The following is a 21,594-nucleotide window of genomic DNA, read 5'->3' as shown; positions in this document are numbered from 1 at the left end:
TTAAAAAAAATTTTTTTATTAATTTATTTTGAGTTATCAACAATCACCTCCATAAGCTTTTGAGTTTTAAATTTTTCTCCCCCTCCTTTCCTACCTCCCTCCCCAAGATGGCACACAATCTGATATAGGCTATACATATACATTCCTATTAAACATATTTTCACATTAGTGATGCTGAAAGGAAGAATTAGAACCAATAGGAGGAACCACAAGAAAGAAGAAACAAAACAAAACAGAAGAAAAAAAGAGCAAATAATATGCTTCGATCTGCACTCAAACTCTGCAGTTCTTTCTTTGGATCTGGATAGCATTTTCCATCATGAGATGTTTGGAGATGTCTTAGGTCCTTACAATGCTGAGAAGGGCTAAGTCAATCAAAGTTAGGCATCGCACAACATGGCTGTTACTATGTACAGTGTTTTCTTAGTTCGGCTCACTTCACTCAGCATCAGTCAATACAAGTCTTTCCAGGTTTTTCTGAAGTCCACCTGCTCATCATTTCTTACAGCATAGTAGTATTCCATTATATTCACATACCACAACTTGTTCAGCCATTCCTCAATTGATGGGCATCCCCTCAATTTCCAATTCTTTGTCACCACAAAAAGAGCTGCTCCAAATATTTCTGTACATGTGGGTCCTTTTCCCATTTTTATTATCTCTTTGGGATACAGACCTAGAAGTGTTATTGCTGGGTTATCATATCTAACTTTTGTAAAATTCTATTCACCTCCTTAACTTCTTTCTTATTTATTTTGTGGTCAGATTTATCTAGTTTTGAGATAGGAAAGTTGAGGTTCCCCACTAGTATAGTTTTGCTGTCTATTTCTTCCTGTAGCTCATTTAACTTCTCTTCTAAGAATTGGGATGCTATACTACTTGGTGCATATATGTTTAGTATTTATATTACTTCATCATCTATGGTTCCTTTGAGCAAGATGTAGTTTCCTTCCTTGTCTCCTTTAATTAGATTTATTTTTGCTTTTGCTTTGTCTGACATCAAGATTGCTACCCCTGCTTTTTCTTTTTTTCACTTCAGCTAAAGCATAATATATTCTACTCCAGCCTTTTACCTTTACTCGGGGGTGTCTCTCTGCTTCAGATGTGTTTCTTGTAAACAACACATTGTAGGATTATGGTTTTGAATCCACTCTACTATCCACTTCTATTTTATGGGAGAGTTCATCCCATTGACATTCACAGTTATGATTACTAACTGTGTATTTCCCTCCATCCTATTTATCCCCTTTTATACTTTTCTTTCTCCTTTCACTCTGTCCCTCCTCACCAGTGTTTTGCTTCTGATCACTGCCTCCCCCAATATGCCCTCACTTCTACAGGCCCCTTCCCTTTTCTTTCCTCTTTCCCCTCTTCCTTCTGTCCTCCCTTCTATCAGCCACCACTCCCTTTTCTTTCCCCTTTCTCCTCCTACTTCCCTATAGGGTAAGATAAATTTCTATACCCAACTGAGTGTGTAGGTTATTCCCTCTTTGAGTCAATTCTGTTGAGAGTAAAGTTCAAACAATGCTCACCCCTTCCCTTCTTCCTCTCCAATGTAATAGGTTTTTCATGCCTCTTCATATGATATAATTTACCCCATTCTGCTTCCTTCTTTCCTCTTCTCCCAGTACAATCCTTTTTTTCACCCCTTAATCATTTTTTTATCATCACATCAAAGTCAACTTATACCCACACCCTCTAAGTATACTCCTTCTGACTGCCCTAATAGAGACAAGTTCTTAAGAGTTTCAAGTATCATCTTCCTATGTAGGGTTGTAAATAGTTTAACTTTATTCAATACCATGTTTGTTTTTTTCCTTACTGTTTAGCTTTTTATGCTTCTCTTGAGTCTTGTATTTGAAGATAAAATTTTCTGCTCAGCTCTAGTCTTTTCATTAGGAAAGTTTGAAAGTCCCCATTTCATTGAATGTCCATCTTTTCCCCTGAAACATTATGCTCAATTTTGTTGGGTAGTTGATTCTTGGTTGTAATCCAAGCTCTTTTGCCTTCTAGAATATCATATTCCAAGCCCTCCAGTCCTTTAATGTAGAAGCTGCTAAGTCCTGTGTAATTCTCACTGTGACTCCTTGATATTTGAATTGTTTCTTTCTGGTTGCTTGTAGTATTTTCTCCTTGACCTGATAATTTTGGAATTTGGCTGCAATATTCCTTGGAGTTTTCATTTTAGAATTTCTTTCAGGAGGTGATCGGTGTATTTTTTCAATGATTATTTTTACCCTCTAGTTCTAGGATATCAGGCAGTTTTCCTTGATAATTTCTTGAAAGATGCTATCCAGGCTCTTTTTTTGATCATGGCTTTCAGATAGTCCAATAATTCTTAAATTACCCCTCCTGGATCTTTTTTCCAGGTCAGTTGTTTTTCCAATGAGATATTTTACATTTTTTTTCTAGTTTTTCATTCTTTTGATTATGTTTGACTGGTTCGTGAATCTTTAGCTTCCACTTGCCCAATTCTAATTTTTAAGGAATTATTTTCTTCAGTTAGCTTTTGTACCCCCTTTTCCATTTAGCCAATTTTACTTTTAAAGGAGTTGTTTTCTTCAGTCAATTTTTCTGCTTCCTTTTTCAAGCTATTGACTCTTTTTTCATAATTCTCTTGTATAACTCTCATTTCTTTTTCCAATTTTTCTTCTACCTCTTTTCCTTAATTTTTAAAATCCTTTTTGAGCTCTTCCAAGAGGACTTTTTGGGCTTGAGATCAATTCATATTTCCCTTTGCATGTAGGCATTTTGACATTGTTGCCCTCTTTAGAGGTTGTGTTTTGATCTTCCCTGTCACCACAATAGCTTTCTATTGTCAGGGCTCTTTTTTGTTTTTTGCTTTTTTGTTTTTGCTTAAAAAAGTTACGCTCTGCCCCTGGGGTACAGGGGACATTATTACAAGCTTCTTGCACTAGGGGCCAGGGGCCTGGTCACTATTAGCTTCAGGGCCGCTTTTGGGACTTCTGGCTTGCCCACTGCACTAGGGTGGCCTGGCCTAGTCATACCTACTGTGCCCTAGGTTTCAGGGCTGGCAGTTTGTCTTATGTGCTGGGCCTGGAGACCTCATCGCTGGCCTGCTGTGCTACTGGCCTGCTTAGCCAGAGCCACGGGGACTTGGTTACTAATCTGTGCTGTGGCTAAGGCTCCAGCTGGACACCACCTGTGCTGGGCAGCACCCCATCTTTTACCCAAGGGAGAGACCTTTCCTGAAATCCTTCTAAGTTTTCTTGGACTGGAAAACTCTTTCACTCCATCTTTTTGTGGATTTTGTTCCTTCAGAATTCTTTTAGAGACTTGATTTAACATTGTTTCTGAGGGAAACTGGGGAGAGCTCAGGCAACTTCCTGGCTTCTCTCAGCCATCTTGGCTCCACCCCTCTTCAAATACTTTTGACCCCACTGTCACTTGTTCCACTGGAAAGGGCCAGCTCAATGGAAAGTTCCCTAGTCCGACTTCCACTGCACTATAGTAAACAAAATTACTTATAAAATAAAAACTTTTTTTCTTTCAGAAGTGAGAATTTTTTCCCCTTTGTCTATAAGTGGTGATTGTGTATTTAAAAGCCAGCTAACCAGACTTTGGATAAATTGAAAGACATTCCTCTTGGGATTAACCCTATTCTGCTCACCTCTGCTCACCAGGGGAGTTATTATACAGTATGAGAACTGTCAAGCACAAATTGGTTTCTCCTTAAGTGATAGTCTAGCAACCTCAATTGGTTCTCCAGAAATTCAATTACCTTCATATAAGTTGTTCATTGGAGTTGTTAGATGCTCCCTCAGTAATGCATTAAAATGACAATCTTAATAATAGTCCTTAAAGAGGTAAAACACTGCCATTATTCTCCGTCAGGTTCCTTTAGTATGTGCCTGGGAGATGTGATTTTTTTTGTTTGTGTTTGTTTTTGTTTTCACTGCTTAAAGGCAAAGGGAGCCACATGCTTACTTAGTCAGACATCACTGGACCACAGCTTTGTTCCAAGGAACCCACTCAAGATTGTGATGAGGTGTTTTTACTTCTCTGGGGAAAATCCAGATGTCTGAGGATATTAGGTGGACAACTGATCTGCAATTGTCTTTGTTTGCATGACAGTTAAAGCTAACCCTTCTCTACATCCCTAAAGATCAGGACACTTTCCCATTGCACAGAAGCAATTGTTGCTTGAAAGTGGGACTGTGGTGGTTTAATTTTATTCCAGCTCTGGGTGCTAGGAAACACCACCAAATGAAGTTCAAAACTTTCAGACAGGGGTCTTTCCCTCCCTTATAGATGGCAGGAAAACCAACTTTTTTTTTCTATCAACACCCACAACTTCCAGCAGATCTCTCGTTCAGCCTGGAATGTACAAAATGAGTTGACTCTCTGAGTGACTTTTCATGGGCCCAATCAGCTGGGGTTTAGGAGGGGCCAGCTCCACCCCGCTCCCTGACTCTCTTTGGCTAGTCCCCACAGGCGGGGAGGAGAGAAGGAGGCAGTGGGAGGAGGGAGGTACCTGGAACGGGGAGTGATGTCAGCTCCCAGCTCACTGCCTTCCCGGATTCCTGACATGGTGCGAGAGGGAGAGCGGGTGGGAGAGCCCTGGAAGGAGAAGCAGAAGGATTAATGTTCTGCAAGCCTGGAGAGGACCAGAGTGCTGAGCCTATGAACCCTCAGGGGAAGTGAACTAGAACTTTTGCAGCAGTGCTGGCGATTTTACACCCAGGTAAACTTGTTTTGTGGCACTTCGGGAGAAGGGAGGGAAGTAGCGTGGTGTGTGTACGGCGTGTGCTCAGCTGCTGGTCTTTGCAGCTTCCGCTCCTCCTCTTCCAGGGCTTGGTTTCCTTCTCCAATTCCCTCCCTGTTTTTCAACAGGAACATTCACTTTGGGGAGTTGGGGGAGAGAGTGGGAAGGGCGTAGTTTTAACCACTGGCCTTAGCTTTGGTTTTCTACATGGAAAATTCCTGAAGGTTTGAAAATGCAAGGTCTGCCCTTTCTGTCCTCTCCCTCTTTGCCCCTCATCTTCTTACCTCCCAGCCCTCCCACCCACAGATCCTCCACACCCCATTCTGGGGACGTGTGAGGAAGGGGAGGAAAATAATTTTATTAAGAGCAAAAGAAAGAGGTGCCTCTATGTCTTTTCTCAGTCAGTTATTTAGAAATTAGACTTTTCAAGAAAGAAGTTTCTTTGTTGTTTTATTTTTTTTCCTTTTTCACCATTTCCACTATGCATAGCGTATAATACCAGACAGGATATGAGAAATTCGGTTTAGGCGGGGACTTCATCAGCTAGTACACACTGTGCTTAGATACTTCATTGGAAGGCACCTTTCTAAAACCTCGTGAACAGTTCTATCTTTACTTCATCCTTCTTATCTTTTAAAACAGGGTAACTTTCTGTTGCCAAGTTAAATCAGGAGGGTTTTGCAGAATCAATGTTTGTTTGCTATGCTTTAAGAAACCATTGACTTTTTGGCTTATTTCTGTAGTATACTATCTCACTAATGAAGAATTAGTTGGAAGGGTACGCTCTAAGTGATTATTGGGAACAAGATTTTCAAACATGTAGGACCAGAACAAATGTCTCCTTTGAATAACACTGTATCTAGATCTATGTTAGCTTAGTAGAAAACCAATCAAATGTAGAAGGGGAAAATATATTTTTGGAAGCAGAGAAATATAGACTTGGTTTTCCTGCCTCTCTAAGAAGAGATTTGTTTTTGTGGACTCTCATCAGTATCCAAGAAGCTGTGATTTGCAGTCTGTCAGATGTTTCAACCCAGAGACTGAATCAGAGTCATCAGCAGCCAGTATTTGAGGTTTTTCTGTAAAGCAACAAAATAAAATGAAAAAGTATGGAATGATGATCAAGAGTAATTTCTTTTTGCATTGGGCATTGTTCCTCAGAACATAGTAGCATGACCCCTTGATGCCAGCTAGTAGAAAATTGTTATTGGTTTCATTGTGAGTAAAGCTGGTTCCTAGATTTGGGCATGAGAATCTCATGTATCAAAGAGAACCAGTAGATGGGGAAAGAAAGCTATCTAGATTTTGTGCAATGTAACCTCTAGTTAATAAGTGTTGAGGCAGAGAATGCTTATAAACTATATTACTAGTTGAGTGACTGACTTCAGAATAAGAAAGTATGGAATTTTGTTTAGTTGGTTGGCTTATGGAAGAATTGAATTCAATTGTCTGTTGTATTTCTACCACCTAGAGCAGTTTAGCTGGCCAAGATGATTAAGCTCAAGTTTATGTTAAAAGATATACCCTTCTAGAAAGATCAGAATAATTTCATTTTTGAGGCAGCAGGAGTTGATCCCTGTGAAATAGAGGACAGTTTGCATTTTGATTTAAGAAATGGAAGTAATAGATGGTCCTAAAATTAAAAGTGAACTTACCCATTACATTTCCAGTGTCATTCTTTCTTCTTTTAGAGAAAATGAAGTGATAGAGAATTCTTCTGGAAGGTCACATGTGCATTGAAACCATGACTGACATTTTTGTACCTTGTAAAATGTAATCCTACGATCCTCATCCCCAGAATGCACAAAAAAATGAGTCATGTTGAACTTCTTTCAATTTATGTGACAACATAAGCTGTCTTTCAGTAAGTTGTTTTGATGCATCCAAACCAGATTTATGCCTTCTGTTAAAGCTCCTGACTTAGGGCACTGCACCTCTCCAAACAGGCATTGCTTTTAATGTTAATTCATACTTCCATCTCCTGACTCTGAGAGCATTTTTACTGGCTGTACCCCATGCCTAAGATGCTCTCCTCATCTCTACTTCCTCGCTTTCTTCTTGTCTCTACAAGAAGTATTTTGTAGTCTTCCTTAATCTTAGTGTCTTTCTTCTGAGATTACTTCCAATTTATCCTATGTATATCTTGTTTGTACATAGTTGTTTGCATGTTGCCTCTTCCGTTAGACTGTGAGCTCCTTGAGAGCAGGGACTGTTTTTTGCCTTTCTTTCTATCCCTAGTGTTTAGCAATGCTTGGCATATAGTAGGCACTTGATAAAGGCTAGCTAGGCAGAGGTGGTTAGGTGGTGCAGTGGTTAGAGTTCCAGGATCCAGGAAGACATGAGTTTAAGTCCTGTCTTAGCCACTTACTAGTTGTGTGACCCTAGGCAAGTCACTTAATCTCCTCTTGTCTCAGTTTCCTCATCTGTAAAATGGGGATAATAATAGCACCTACCTCCTGGATTGTTTCGAGGATCAAATGAGATAATAATTATAAAGTTCTTAGCACAGTGCCTGGAACATAGCAAATGCTATATAAATGTTAGCTATTTATTTTTATTTAGCTGACTGACTAGCTAATAAGGGGTTGATCTGGGGAGCCAGATCTCTTGAACTGGGTGCCTCTGACGGAGCTACATATGCATACCCTGGCTCCATGGAGAGGGACACATGCTAAAGGATTTGTGCTTTGGGATGATGCAGCAATCCTTTATTGGTCCCCATAGTTCCCATTATTGGGGTTGTGCCAAAGAAGATTGGTGACTGAAACAGGAAGAGCCACCCACTCAGAAATCTTAAAAAGAAATGCCAGTGTCTTTGCCTCTTTCTCTCTTCCCCTTTTTTGAGTGTGTGGTTTGGCACTCTAACAGATTTTCCCAAGATGCCACTTTACTCGGAGGCTACTGCCATGGGCTCGCACAAGTTAGGTTCAGTCCAGGGGGATCCTGACCCCAAAGGAGGAGAGCAGGCTTTTTTCTGGTGTTCTCTACCTCATCGTTACAGAAGAGATTTTCCAAGGAAAATCTTTTCTGTGTCGGACCATGAGGACTGATGAGGCGTGGCTGTATCATTTCCAGCACAAATCCTTAGGTGTTGAGCCAAAGTACCATGTTTCTGTCCATAGAGTTAGAACTTCCATACCCAGTTTCATGGGAGGTGCTTGGTTCCAGTAAGTCAGGAGTGCTCTGCTAATCACCTCCTATTATACTAATAGCTTATTAATTTTATAGGCAATGGTTGGTCGCCCTGCCTCAAGACTCTCCCCACTCCAATCAATCTTCTCCTCAGCTACCAAAGCTGATCTTAAAAGCGCAAGTATCTGACTGTGTCACTCCCTGACCTAGTAAATATCAGTGATTCCCTATTACCTCCTGGATCAAATAGAAAATTATCTTCTTGGCTTTTAAAGCCCTTGCACAACATGGCCTCTTCCTACCTTCCTATTTTATTCCCCTTCATGTGCTCAGCCATCCAGTGACACTGGCTTCCTTGCTTGTTCTTCATTCACAACAGTCTCCTGACAATTCCCCCTTTCCTGCTTGTCTTATGATTTTGTCATCTCCGTCTCCTGACTGTTTATTACCTTTTCGTTGGCTCTCCCTCATTCCTGTGGTACTCTCCTTCATTACTGCCTCCTGGTTTCTATGGCATTCTTCAAAACTCAGCTTAAACCCCACCTTCTGAAAAAGGCCTTTTCCAGTTCCCCTCTATTACTTTCCTCTGAGATTACTTCCAATTTATCCTGTATATATTTCATTTATACACCATTGTTGGCTTGTTTTCTCCTCCATTAGAATGTGTGATGCTTGAAGGCTCTTCCTGTTTTACCTGTCTTTGTAACCCCAGTGCTTAGCACAGTGCCTGGCTTAATGAATGCTTATTGACTAACTAATGCCTTGTGTGTAGTAGTTATTTAATAAATTTTTTTGAATTAATTAGTTTGAATAATCTATCTTTCTGTATCTCTGCATGCAGCAAATACTGTATAGAAAGAGGGCAACATGTTAATATGTTATATGGTGCTTTTAAGAGACAAAACAGGAATCCGTGATCTATGAGCTGGTCGGGGAGCTCCAGAATGGAGTAACTTTGAAGTAGAAGGCAATATCGAAATAATTGTTTTTGGATTGTATCTAAAGGAGCCACATTATATCATTATGAAAATAAGTATTAAATATGTTGAAGTAATAATTTAAAATATGGTGAAGAGGTATTCTGGGATAGTGGTATGTAGCATTTGGAGTCAGAGGGCCTATGTTCAAATACTGGCTCTGTTACTTTCTAGCTGGGTGACTTTGTGTGAGTAACTTAACTTCTCTGGGCCTTAGTTTCCATATGTGCAAAATGAGGTGGAGAAGTAAGAGGAGATAGTTAACCCCCAAAAGGAAAGTCTTAAGAGGAGGGAGCCAGCTGTCTTCTAGCATTTGAAGGGCTTTTGGGTGGAAGAGGGGTTGGTCTTGCTCTTTTTAGGCCCAGAGGGCAGAACTAGGAGCTGTGGGTGAGTTTCTTATTGTGCAGATAGATTAAAATCAATCAATCAATCAACATTTAGTAAACACCTATATGCCAGGCATCCTGCCAAAGACAGTCTTTGCCCTCAAGGAGTTTACAATCTAATGGAGGAGACAAGATACAAACAAATATATACAAAGCAAGCTAAATATAGGATAAATAGGAGATAATTAACCTAGGGAAGGCACTGGAATTAAGACGGGTTGGGGAAATCTTTCCATAGAAGATAGAATTTTAGTTGGATCTCAAAGGGAGGTCAGTAGCCTGAGGGGAGAAGGGAGGCCATTCCAGGCAAGGGACATAGAAAATTCCCTGAGCCAGCTGATGAAGTGTCTTGTAAGGTGGGTCTTCAAGCAGAGGCCAAAGATGATTTTGATCAGTGAATTAACAAACATTTATTAAGCAAGCAGCGAGGTGGGCACAGAGCAGCAGGCCTGGAGTCCAGAAGACTCATCAGCCTGAGTTCAAATCTGGCTTCAGATGCTTAATAGCTGTGTGATCCTGGGCAAATCACTTAACCCTGTTTACCTGTGTTTCCTCATTTGTAAAATGAGCTAGAGAAGGAAATGGCAAACTACTTCAGTATTTTTGCCAGGAAAAGCCCAAATGGTGTCACGAAGAGTCGAACATGGCTGCACAACAACATTAAACATTTGCCATAGGTCAGGCCCTGTGAAGGTTATGGTGATAAAAATTAAAAAATAAAAAGAAACGGTGTCTGTCCTCAGGAAGCTCACATTGTGCTGGGGGATATAACCTGTTCATAGATAACTAAAAAAGGGGTTTATACCAAACAAATATACAATGATTTGGAATGGTCCCGGGAACATTTGAGAGAATCAGAAAAAGCCTCTTGAAAGACATGGCGCCGAGAAAGCAGAACATTGCATTCCAGGAATGGGGGACAGACAAAAGCATGGAAATAGTAGAAGGAATGCCTTGTACTTCTTGCATTAGGCCAGTTCAGTTGGAGTACAGAGCATGACAGGAAAAATGAAATAAAAGTGAAACTATCTCATCGATGTCACTATTTGCATTCTCAAAACTGAAAGATTTCATGCAGTAGGTCCCAGGGCTTTGTTTTTTGGTTGCCTACTTTATGTTCAACCCCATGAATTTTAAAGCAAGAGCCCTTACTGGTAACTGCTGCTTTGACTTTTGAGTCACTTAATTAAATAGCAATAGTTGACATTCTTCAGGACTGCCCTAAGAGATAATAGTTATTGCTGTCTAAGCCTTTCAGTTGTATCCTACTCTTTGTGATCTCTTTTTGGGGTTTTCTTAGCAAAGATACTGGAGTGGTTTGCTATTTCCTTCTCCAGATCTTTTTACAGATGAGGAAACTGAAGCAAACAAGGTTAAGTAACTTTCCCGGGCTCGCGCAGCTTGTAAGTGTCTGAGGCTGGATTTGAACTCAGGAAGGATGAGTCTTTGTGGCTCCATGCCCAGAACTGTATCTACTGTGACACCTAGCTTCCCAGAGAGAATAGCAGAGCAAGTAGTATTATCTACATTTTGTGAATGAGGAAACAGTCTCAGAGAAGTGATTTGTCTAATGTCACACTTAGCAGCTAAGTGGCACAGTGATGGAGAGAGTACTGGACCTGGAATCAGGCAGACCTGAGTTCAAATCCTGCCTTAGATTCTTATTGGCTGTGTGACCTTGAGCAAGCCATTTAACCTTTGTCTGCCTCAGTTTCCTTAACTGTAAAGTGGAGATAATAACATCTACTTCCCAGGGTTGTTGTGAGGATCAAATGCAATAATATTTGTAAAGTGCTTTGCAAATATTATTGTTAGTGTTATTGTTTGTTAGTAAGTGGCAGTGATGAGGTTTAGGGGTTCAGGGGTACTGGGACCCCAATATCACAACATATGGGTCCTGCCCGAAAGAATTCGACCCAAGCCTTCTTTCAGCCAAAGACAAGGTTTATTAAACATCCGTCATATTGGGCAGACTCTTAAGGAGTCTGAACATTAGTGAGCTAGTGGCTAGATTATAAGACTCTAAGCAGTGGCTAGATTTTAGGAATCTGAGCACCTTAATGGGGACAAGATGGACCTTATATACAGAAAGACTGTGGGAGGGATCTAGGAGTGGCCAAGTAGTTTGGAGTGACTGGAGGAGGGGTCTTAAGAAGCTCTGAATGGGAGTGGCCAGTAAGCTGGGGTGAACTGGACTCCTGGGACCTGGACTACGGAGCCTAGCTAGGATTAAGTGTGGAAAATGGCCTGGGGCCATAGGGAGGGCTAGGCTAGGTTAAGGGTAACAGAATTAGGAGATTGGGTGTAGCCACAAAGAAAGGCCAGTTGATTATAGCCTCAGGCAAATGCCAGAGGTTTGGCTTTGTGGGAAAGTCCAGGGTTTTTCTTTTCTGGGGTCCAGATCCCAACCCCATCAACAGGGCTAGAATTTGAACCCAGGGTTTCTGCTTCCAGGACTGTTGTTCTTCTCAACCATATAACTTAGATGAAAGTAGGTACATTTTTTAAATATACACCATGTACAAGTATTGTAGAGGATGCTATGGAAGATACAAAGAGTTCCTCAGTCAACTGTCCAAGCCTATATTTAATCAGATACATGGCTACATATGCTTTCTTTTCAGAAGCAAAGCTGATTTGAACCAAATTTATTATCTCAATTTGGTTGCAGACTATAATCATAACAAGAAGAGCCGTTGCCCTTACCGGATTGAAAACTGGAGAAACTTAGATAAGGATAGAACACTGAAGCAAAACCTCACTCATGTCCTACTTCACAAGTTAGAGAGACTAAATGACGGAGCTATGTCTACTGAATTCCTGTGTCTTAACCACAGAATCCTGGAGGTATTTAGAAAGGAAAATCTTAAAGTAATAACATAAATATATATAATATATATAATAACATAAAGATGAAAGCACATGCTGAAGGTTTTTGTATTTCCAAATGTTCTGTCTCAAAATCATATTGTTCCTAAAACAAAAAGTATTTTGAGTTGGGGAATCAGTTGTGAATATATTTTAGGGAGCCATGATTTTTGTGTTCTCTCCTCTGACTGAACAGCTGGAGCTATGTGTTGTTTTGGGAATTGAAGGGAACAAAGTGTCTGTTGTCATATCAGCTTTTTATTTTTGCTAAAGTTTGGCTGGTTCCATTAATAAATCAGTCATCACACTGGAATAGAAACTGCTTGTTGGAGAACTGATAGTTTGCTCTGGGTGTGTACAGTTCTGCACATTGGTAGTGCTTTATGTCATTTGTTTCTTGATGTTCAGTGTACTTAAAAAATTCTGGTAAAAGCTCAGTGAGTTGTATTTTTTAAAATTAAATTTTTTTAACTTAAAAAATCTATTTTCTTTCCTTCCCATCTTCTCCAATTAAGGGGAAAAAAAGAAAAAAACAAAAAACCCATTTAACAAATACTCTTAGTTAAAATAATTTCCTTCATTGGTCATGTTCAAAAAATGTCTCATTTATACCCCGAGTCGATCACCTCTTTGTCAGATGGTGAGTCGCAGGCTTCATCACTGGTCTTCTGGAATTATGATTTCCTGACTTCCTTTAAGTCCCGGCTAAAATCTTCTCTTCTTCAGGAAGCTTTTCCCATCCCTTCTGAGTTCTAATGCCTTCCCTCAATGATTTCCCATTTATCTTCTGTATAGTTTGTTTGTACGTATTGTCTCCCCTATTAGGTTGTGAGCTCCTTCGGGCTATCTTGTCTTTTGCGTTTTTGTATCCCTTGCACTTAGCACAATGCCTGGCCCATGTAGGTACTTCATACACATTTATTAACTGACTGTTTGTTCATTGCATTTAAAGTTGTTTGTGTTTATTGTTGTCATCATACAAATTGTTCTCCTGGTTCTCCTCACTTCATTCTGTATCATTTCATACACATGTTCCTAGGTTTCTCTGAAATCATTCGTTTCATCATTTCAGTAGATTGTCAGAGGATGATGATGATGATGATGATGATGATGATGATGATAATGATGAAGATGATAATGATACCACCACTGAGTTAAGTTAAATATTTATGAAACAGAACCCAGCAAAAATATTATCCCACAAAATATCACCCCCTTTTTCATGTTCTCTGTGAAATTCATATATTAATTGACATTTAATTGTGAGCAAGATACTAAGGTCTAGAACTGACCATGGCATTCCCATGCCTAAAAAGCCTTTGGTGGTTTCGTATTGTGTCTGGAATAAAATACAAACTCCTCAGCTTGGCAATTACAATTCTTCACAAACTGGCTTGAACCTATCTTTCTAGCTTTATTTCTTGTCATTCTCTGTCTTACACATGTCCTAGCAGTATCTAGGATACTAGCTGTTTCTGAATTCAATATTCCATGTGCTACCTACCTTCATTCATTCTCTTGGAGTGGCCACATAATCACAAAATCATAGAATTTCATTTGGAAGGGAATTCAGTAGCCATCTGTTTTTTTCCAACCTATTCATGAAAGGATTGCATACTAACACATCTGACAAGTAGTCATTCAGCCTCTGATTGAACACTCCACGGAGAGGAATCCACCACCTTTCAACGCTGGCCATCCATTTTTGACATGGAACCTAAATTTGCCTTTTAGCAACTTCTGACCATTGTTCCTGGTTCTGCCCTTTTGGCCCACATGGAATAAATCTAATCTATCTTCCATGTGACAGCCCTTCAGATACGTGAAGAGAGCTGTCATGTTTCCCGAGTCTGCTTTTCTCCAAGGTAGGTCTCTTTTCCTTCCTTAGTTCCTAATCTTCATAGGATATAGACTCAAAACCTTTCGCTACCCTAGTTAGCCGCATCTAGACAGTCTAGCTTCTCAATGCCCTTTTAAAACCATAATGCTCAGAATTGGATACAATACTACAGATGAAGCCTGATGAATAGTTGAAAGTGGAGGGACCGTTACCTCCTTGTTCCTTTTTTTTTTTTTAAGGCAATTGGGGTTAAGTGACTTGCTCAAGGTCACACAGCTAGTGAGTGCCAAGTGTCTGAGGCCAGATTTGAACTCAGGTCCTCCTGACTCCAGGGCTCGTTCTCTATTCACTGCGTCACCTAGCTGCGCCCCTGTTGTTCCTGATAGCTTTGTTTCTTTAATATAGTCCAAGATCACATTAGCTTCTTTGACTGTCACACCAAACTACTGACTCATATTGAGCTGGCACTCTACTGAAATTCTTGTATTGTTTTCAGATAAACTGCAGTCTAGCCATGACTTTTCCATCTTGAACTTGATTTTTTGAACCCAAACTGTGTGACTTTACTTTTATCTTTATTGAATTCCATCTTATTAGATTCAGACCAGTGCTCTAATCTATCAGGATCTTTTGGGAAACGTGTCCTGACACTCAATGTTAGTTTACTTCCCAGCATTGTGTCAGCTGCAGACATGGTGAGCTTGGCATCTATGGCTTTGTCCAAGTCATTGATGAAAATGTTTAACAGAAGACCAAGCACAGATCCCTTCTGAAGACCTCCTGCTCCATTGACACTGAGCCATTAACCACTATACCTTGAATCTTGTCATCCAACCATTTCTGAAACCATATTCTGACATAGCAGATAGATAACAGGTCTCTCAGGAAGACTTGGGTTCAAGTCTCACCTCTGAAACATATTGTCTGTATGACTATGAGCAAATCACTTTACCCCTCTCAGTGCTCTAGGCCACTCTTTCAGAATTGCAAGTGGTAGAAACGGTGCTAATCTGCTGTAATAAAGGGAGTTTTCTTACCTAGGAATTCCCTCTCCTAATGAAATCCCAATTCCAGTCTCTATTCTCTTTCTAAATCTATCTACACAATTACTGTATCCAGAGCTGTGCTAAAGTCTAGGCAAGCTATGCAAAGCATTTCCCACATCTGCAAGTTCAGTAATGCTATCAGCAAAGAAAATGAGATCAGTACAGCATGATATGTTTTTGATTGTGCTGGATTTTGTTTTGTTGTTTTTTGGAAAATCATTTTTTAAATTATAACCTTAAAACAATATCAATAAAACTAAATGAAAATAAGCAAAAATAAACATCAATATTATGTAAAACATTCTTCAATAATGATAAACTTATGTCTTCTAATCTGTCATTTTTGCATATTTACACAGATAACATAGATATACCTAATCAGTGATATTTATGCTGCTTTTCTCATTCTGCTATATTTACTTTTCATCATCCAGGCCGTCTTTCCCATGTTTATATCTTCTTTGTCATTTTTGATGGCATGTTATGATTGTATGCCATTATTTTTTCCAACCATTACCCAACTATTAGACATGTGTTAGGTTGTTTTTCACAGTTGACAATAATGCAGTTACAGATATTTTGTATCTATAGTTCTTTTTCCTTTTAAATTATATTCTTAGAAGTTTCCCAGTAATGGAATCAGCAGGTGAAAGGGTATGATCAGTTTTCTAATTCTTATTACATATTGCCAAATTTGTCTCCCAAAAGATTACACCAATTTATGCCTCCTTGAGAAAGGTAATAGTGCATTTCAGTCTTGCCAGCACTGTTCTGGCCATTTTAAATTTATTTTAAAAATAGATTTCCATTAATATCTTTTGTTAATTAATACTTTTCCTTCTATATCCCTTGCTCTTGTCTGTCTCTGAGAAACATCCCTTATAACAAAGAAAAAAAGAGGAAGGGGAAAAAATTGAACAAGTTTAACATGATATGCAAGTTTCTACATTCATGGTCCCTCCACATCAGCAAAGGATCAGGGGAAGTGTTTTCTCATCTTTTCTTTGGGAGTATATTTGGTCATTATCATTTTATAGCATTGTTTCAGTTGTTTTATGGTGGTTGTTCATTACATTTACACTGTGTGCAGTCATTGTGTATATTGTTTTCCTGGTTCTGGTCACTTCCCTTTGCATCAGTTCATTAAAGTCTTTCCATGCTTCTCTGTCTTCATCATGTTTATAATTTTTTATACCACAATAATATCCCATTATATTTATGTACCAAAATTTGTTTAGCCATTCATCAATTGATGAGTACTTACTTAGTACTTCCAGTTCTTTGCCATCACAAAAAAAGTGCTGCTATAAACATTTTTGTGTATATGAATCCTTTATTTTTGTCAGGGACCTTCTTGGGATATATGCCTGCCAGTGATGGGTCAAATGGACATTTTAGGGCTGGTTTTTTTTTTTTTTTTTTTTGCATAATTCTAAATTGCTTTCCAGAATTGCTATTCTAGGTTGGAACACTTCACAATTTCGCTGATAATGTCTGCCCAGCTTTCTAAAACTTTTCAAATATTGACTATTCCCATCTTTTGTCATCATTACCAATTCATAGAGTATGAGATGAAACCTCAGAACTTTTGATTTGCATTTCTTTTATCATTAGGGACTTAAAGCATTCTTTTATATGTTTGTTAATGGTTTACTGTTCTTTTGAGAACTATTTGTCCTTGTTGTTTGACCATTTAATTACTTTGGAATTCCTTTTACTTTTTTATATATCTTTTTTGGTTGGTTGGTTGTTTTTTTTTTTTTTGCTTTTTGGTGAGGCAATTGGGGTTAAGTGACTTCTTCAGAATCACACAGCTAGTGAGTATCAAGTGTCTGAGGCCGAATTTGAACTCAGGTTCTCCTGTCTCCAAGGTCAGAGCTCTATCCACTGTGCCACCCAACTGCCCCTCTATATATCTTTGATTTTTAATTTAAAAAAATTTTTTTTAAAATTTTTAAGCAATTGGGGTTAAGTCACTTGCCCAGGATCACACAGCTAGTAAGTGTCAAGTGTTTGGTCTGAGGCCACATTTGAAATCAGGTCCTCCTGACTTCAGGGCTGGTGCTCTATCTACTGCGCCATCTAGCGCCCCTCTATATAGCTTTGATATTGAGCCTTTATCAGAAATATTTTGATACAAAATTTGTTTTGCCAATCCACTGTTTTACTTGTTATTCAAGATGCATTAATTTTTGTGCAAAAGCTTTTAATATGATATATTTTAAAACTTTTTCTTTTATCTCTTGTAGTCTCTGACCCTTGTTTGGTTAAGAGTTCACCCCCTACTCATAACTATGAAAGATAAATGATCTGCCTCTCTTGCAATTTTTTAATGGCACATTTAGGTCACTCATCCATTTTGAATTTATTGTGGAATAAGGTGTGAGATTTTGGTCTAAACCTAATTTGTGCCAGCCTATTTTATGGTTTTCCCAAAAGTTTCTATCCTATCAATTCTTTCCTAGATAGCATTTTTGAATTTCTTAAACTTTGGATTATTGAGTTCATTTACTTCTGATAACAGCCCTAGAGTCAGGAGGACGTGAGTTCAAATCCAGCCTCAGACACTTACTAGCTGTGTGACCCTGGGCAAGCCACTTAACCCCAATTGCCTTAAAAAAAAAAAAAGAAGCCCACATTTACTTCTGATTATTTCCTCGTCTAGTCTATTCATTGATCTACTTTTTCTGTTTTTTAACTAGTACCAAATAGTTTTGGTGGTTGATGTTTTATATTATAGTTTGAGATTTGGAAGTGTTATTTTGCCTTCATTTCTGCCATTTTTTCATTATTTCCTTTACTGGGGCTTTGCAATCATTACTTCCCTTTTTAGATTTTCACCTACCATCTCTTTAATAATTCACACATTCCTCAAAATCTTTTTCTTCAAGGTTCAGCTCCGGTGCTTCCTACTTCCTAAAACTTACCTTCATTTTTTCTGATCTGTGGTGTCCTTGCTACTCAAATTACTTTCTATTTATAAATTCACATATATCCATGGGAAGATTTTACATATATATGTGTATGTATATATGTGTAATGTACACATTCCCACATATAAAATCTTCATACATACATATATATGAACTGGCAATCAACTATAATTAATTAACAATTAATGAGAGAATAAATGTGGCAGTGAGAAGTTGGGCTATGTTACAATGAGGCTCTTGGGGTATGTGACTTGGATTACACCAAATCTTGGTCAAAGAGACTTATCAATTTCCGTATCATCTGTTTAACAAAAAGGAGAATCAACATTTTTTCTGACCAGTCTGAGTAAACACAATGATCAGGAATTCTCCCATTACCCCAAACTTAGAATTTCTTTTTACTGCCTTTGATTAGCTCTTCGCCTGGGTAAGCCTTTGAGCAAGATTTCCCACACTGGTTGATTTCTGGCTGAGGATGTAGAAAAGGGGAAAATCTATTGTTCTCATCCACTAATTAGTTATTAATACAAGAAAGAAATAATCATTTCTCTCATGTATATATACACATACACATAAAATCTTTCTGTAGAATGTAAAGTTGTTAGTGGATAAGAACTCTTTGTATTTGTATACCCTAGTACTTAGACCACGTATAAATTGCATAATTTTGGTCTGTCCTGTAATTTTTCATCTATGTAGGAAGCTAGTGTAGGAAGGAAACTATTCCTACCTATAACAGATCTTGAGGGTTTCAAATGTTCCATAACTTGTAGTCTTAGAGAGTTGCCTGTGGCACTGGGAGGTTAAGTGATGTCCTTAGAGTTAAACCAGCAGTATGAATAAATGAAGTAATGACAGAGTATTAATTAGGTAGTATGTGCAACGCACTGTTAAACCCTGGGGATACAAATAGAAAAGCAAGACAGTCATTCTTTTCTAGGAGCTCACATTCTAATGGAGGTGATAACATGTATGGTAGATTTCTTTTACAAGTCAAATGGAAACATCCCATTGTCCATAGAATGCGGCTGCAAAGCATATGGTAATTCATCATATTAAAGGTCAGTTCCACTGATTAAAATTGTATCATTTTCTAATGTTGAACCATTTGATACCTTCAAGGAGTGTGGTAGCAAGGATTGGTGTTCTATTCCCAGGGCTTTTGAGCTTACCTACTCTTGGCTCTTGGTGGCAGTTGATCATCAGTTGGTATTGTTGGTGGTGAGAAAGGTGGGCCCCTTCTCCATAGTCATTTCTCCCCATTATTATGACTGTGGGGTATAGGCTGAAAGCAGGACTTAAGATCTGGAGGACGCTATTATTTCCAAGGTTTGTGGACTCAGGATCTTAGACTATCTCTGTTTTGGAATGTGGGGAGATAGGGATGGTGGGAGTTTGACTTGTCTGGCGTGTGCTACCTCAATATCTCTCCATCAGGGTGGGTTTCTGTTTCAGTAAGATTGATTCATCTGCTCCAGTGGTCACAATTGGTCATAGTTGGTGAATATGGCTATCTCCTCCACAATGGTTGCTCCTGTCGATGATGGTTGTTGGAAGCAGAGCTAGTCATCTGGTAACACTGCTGTTCCCAAAGGTATTGGATTCGGGGTTCTGGGCTATCTCCACTGGGATTTGAGTCGAGGTAGTGGTCAAAGAGGTGATTGGTGGTGGTGGTGGGGGTGGGTGGTGGTAGTGGTTTAACTTGCCTGGTACAGGCTGTCTTCTGTCTCTCCCACAGGGTATCTTGCTTCCTTTGCTAGGCTGGCTTGGCTTTGAGGTCTTCCCGACTCTGAGGTAGCTTTCTGCTCTGTACCCCACATTGTTACTCACCAATAAATTTTTAGTGAGTTGATACTGTCAGCCATGATTTCACTTTAGTCTCTTTAGGAAAACAACTGACTTGACTCTTCTTAGCTTATAAACAATAAGAAACTGGACAGTGACATTTCAAGAAAAGTGAACAGAGACCTTCCAGTGTTTTAAAATTTACACATTTAGGCAATGATCTGTGGTAATGTGTAGTGATATTTAGGGGAGGGGAAAGATTCTGTGCTAAAAGGGTAACATTTGTCTTAATATAGAAGCCCCTACTACTTCAAATATTGAATTTGGCCACTGTGTAAGCCCAGGTGGGTGTGTATTTCTCTGAGCCTTAGTTATACATTTCCCCAGAGCCTGAGTGACTCATGTTTTTGACGTGCACATGCATGTTTTCATTGGCAAGGATGATAACTGTAAAATGGCAAAATTATGTCTGCATATTCTGTGGATTTATCTATAGCTGCTCACTCAGAAATATCTGTGATGTTGATGGAATTGTATAAATTCTAATCAAGACAAAGTTATCCCTTTTGGCAATTTCTTGCATAAAAATATGAATCATGTAAAAGCCATCAAGAAAAAAAAAGAACAAATGCTGTAATGTCAGGGTTCAGGGCTGGTAATAGATGGATCTTAAAACATTTTATTTTGGTTTCCTTTGTGTTGAAGAATGGTTGGTAACATCACTTTTAATTTAAGAAAATAGAATAATTCAATGCATGTGATCTCCTTCATGTGGACTCAGCCTCCAATGTTGTACATTACAACCCATCCATTACTCTTTATCCTATATGATTTTTGTTCATATTTTCCCCAAATAGAGAATCCAGCCGACACACTAGTAAACTCCCTTTAGGTCTTTTACCAGCGTATCACTACTAATACAATATTTGGGCTATCAGTATTCCTTCCACAGTATTACAACTGTTTTACTATATATAATAAGCTTTGCCCAGTTATATCTTAATGTACATATGAGATGTATGTTTATTATTCTGTGAGAAAAATTTTAATTTTAAACTTTTATTCAGGATAAGGTTAGAGCAAACTAAATTTAAAGCTTTATAGCAGGGATTCTTTTTTTTTAAAAAAGTTATTTATTTATTTTTAGTTTTCAACATTCACTTCCTCAAGATTTTGAGTTCTAAATTTTCTCCCCCTCCCTTTCCCCCACTCCTCAAGATGGCACACAATCTGATATAGGTTATATATATACATTCATATTAAACATATTTTCACATTAGTCATGTTGTAAAGAAGAATTAGAACTAATGGGAGGAGCCATGAGAAAGATAACAACAAAAGAGAGCAAATGGTATTCTTCAATCTGCATTCAGACACCACAGTTCTTTTTCTGGATGTAGACAGCATTTTCCATCATGAGTCTTTTGGAGTTGTCAAGAGCTAAGTCTATCAAAGTTAGTCATCTCACAATGTTGCTGTTACTGCGTACATTGTTCTTCTGGTTCCGCTCACTTCACTAGGCATCAGTTCATGTAAGTCTTTTTAGGTTTTTCTGAAGTCTGCCTGCTCATCATTTCTTATGGAACAATAGTATTTCATGACATTTATATACCACAACTTGTTCAACCATTCCCAATTGATGGGCATCCCCTCAACTTCCAATCCTTGGCCACCGTAGAAAGAATATAGCAGGATTCTTAAGATGCAGTCCATTTTTTAAACTTGTTTAAACAATATTTGATATAGGGGAAAGGATCAAGCATTTATTTACCTATAGGCCTACTGTGGGTTAGGCACTGTGCTAAGTACTTCACAAATATTAGCTTGTTTGATTTTCACAACAACTCTTGGAGGTAGGTGTTATCATTATCCTAACTTTGCAGTTGAGGAAATTGGAGCAG

At 38.7% G+C, this 21,594-nt stretch overlaps 1 protein-coding gene across 5 annotated transcripts in view; it reads left to right on the top strand.

Annotated features, from left to right (window-relative positions):
- Positions 1-4,489: 4,489 nt before the first annotated feature.
- The window catches only part of PPFIBP1 (PPFIA binding protein 1), a 208,328-nt gene continuing 191,223 nt past the window's right edge, over positions 4,490-21,594 (top strand). For all 5 annotated transcript variants that reach the window (XM_027844331.1, XM_027844334.1, XM_027844330.1 and 2 more), the window contains exon 1: positions 4,490-4,705. The gene's annotated coding sequence lies outside the window, so the exon portion shown is untranslated. The remainder of the gene's footprint in view (positions 4,706-21,594) is intronic.

Source organism: Vombatus ursinus, unplaced genomic scaffold (genome assembly GCF_900497805.2).
Source record: "Vombatus ursinus unplaced genomic scaffold, bare-nosed wombat genome assembly UNPS02014941.1, whole genome shotgun sequence".
Lineage (NCBI taxonomy): Eukaryota > Metazoa > Chordata > Mammalia > Diprotodontia > Vombatidae > Vombatus > Vombatus ursinus.
This window is presented reverse-complemented; position numbering and strand designations above follow the sequence as displayed.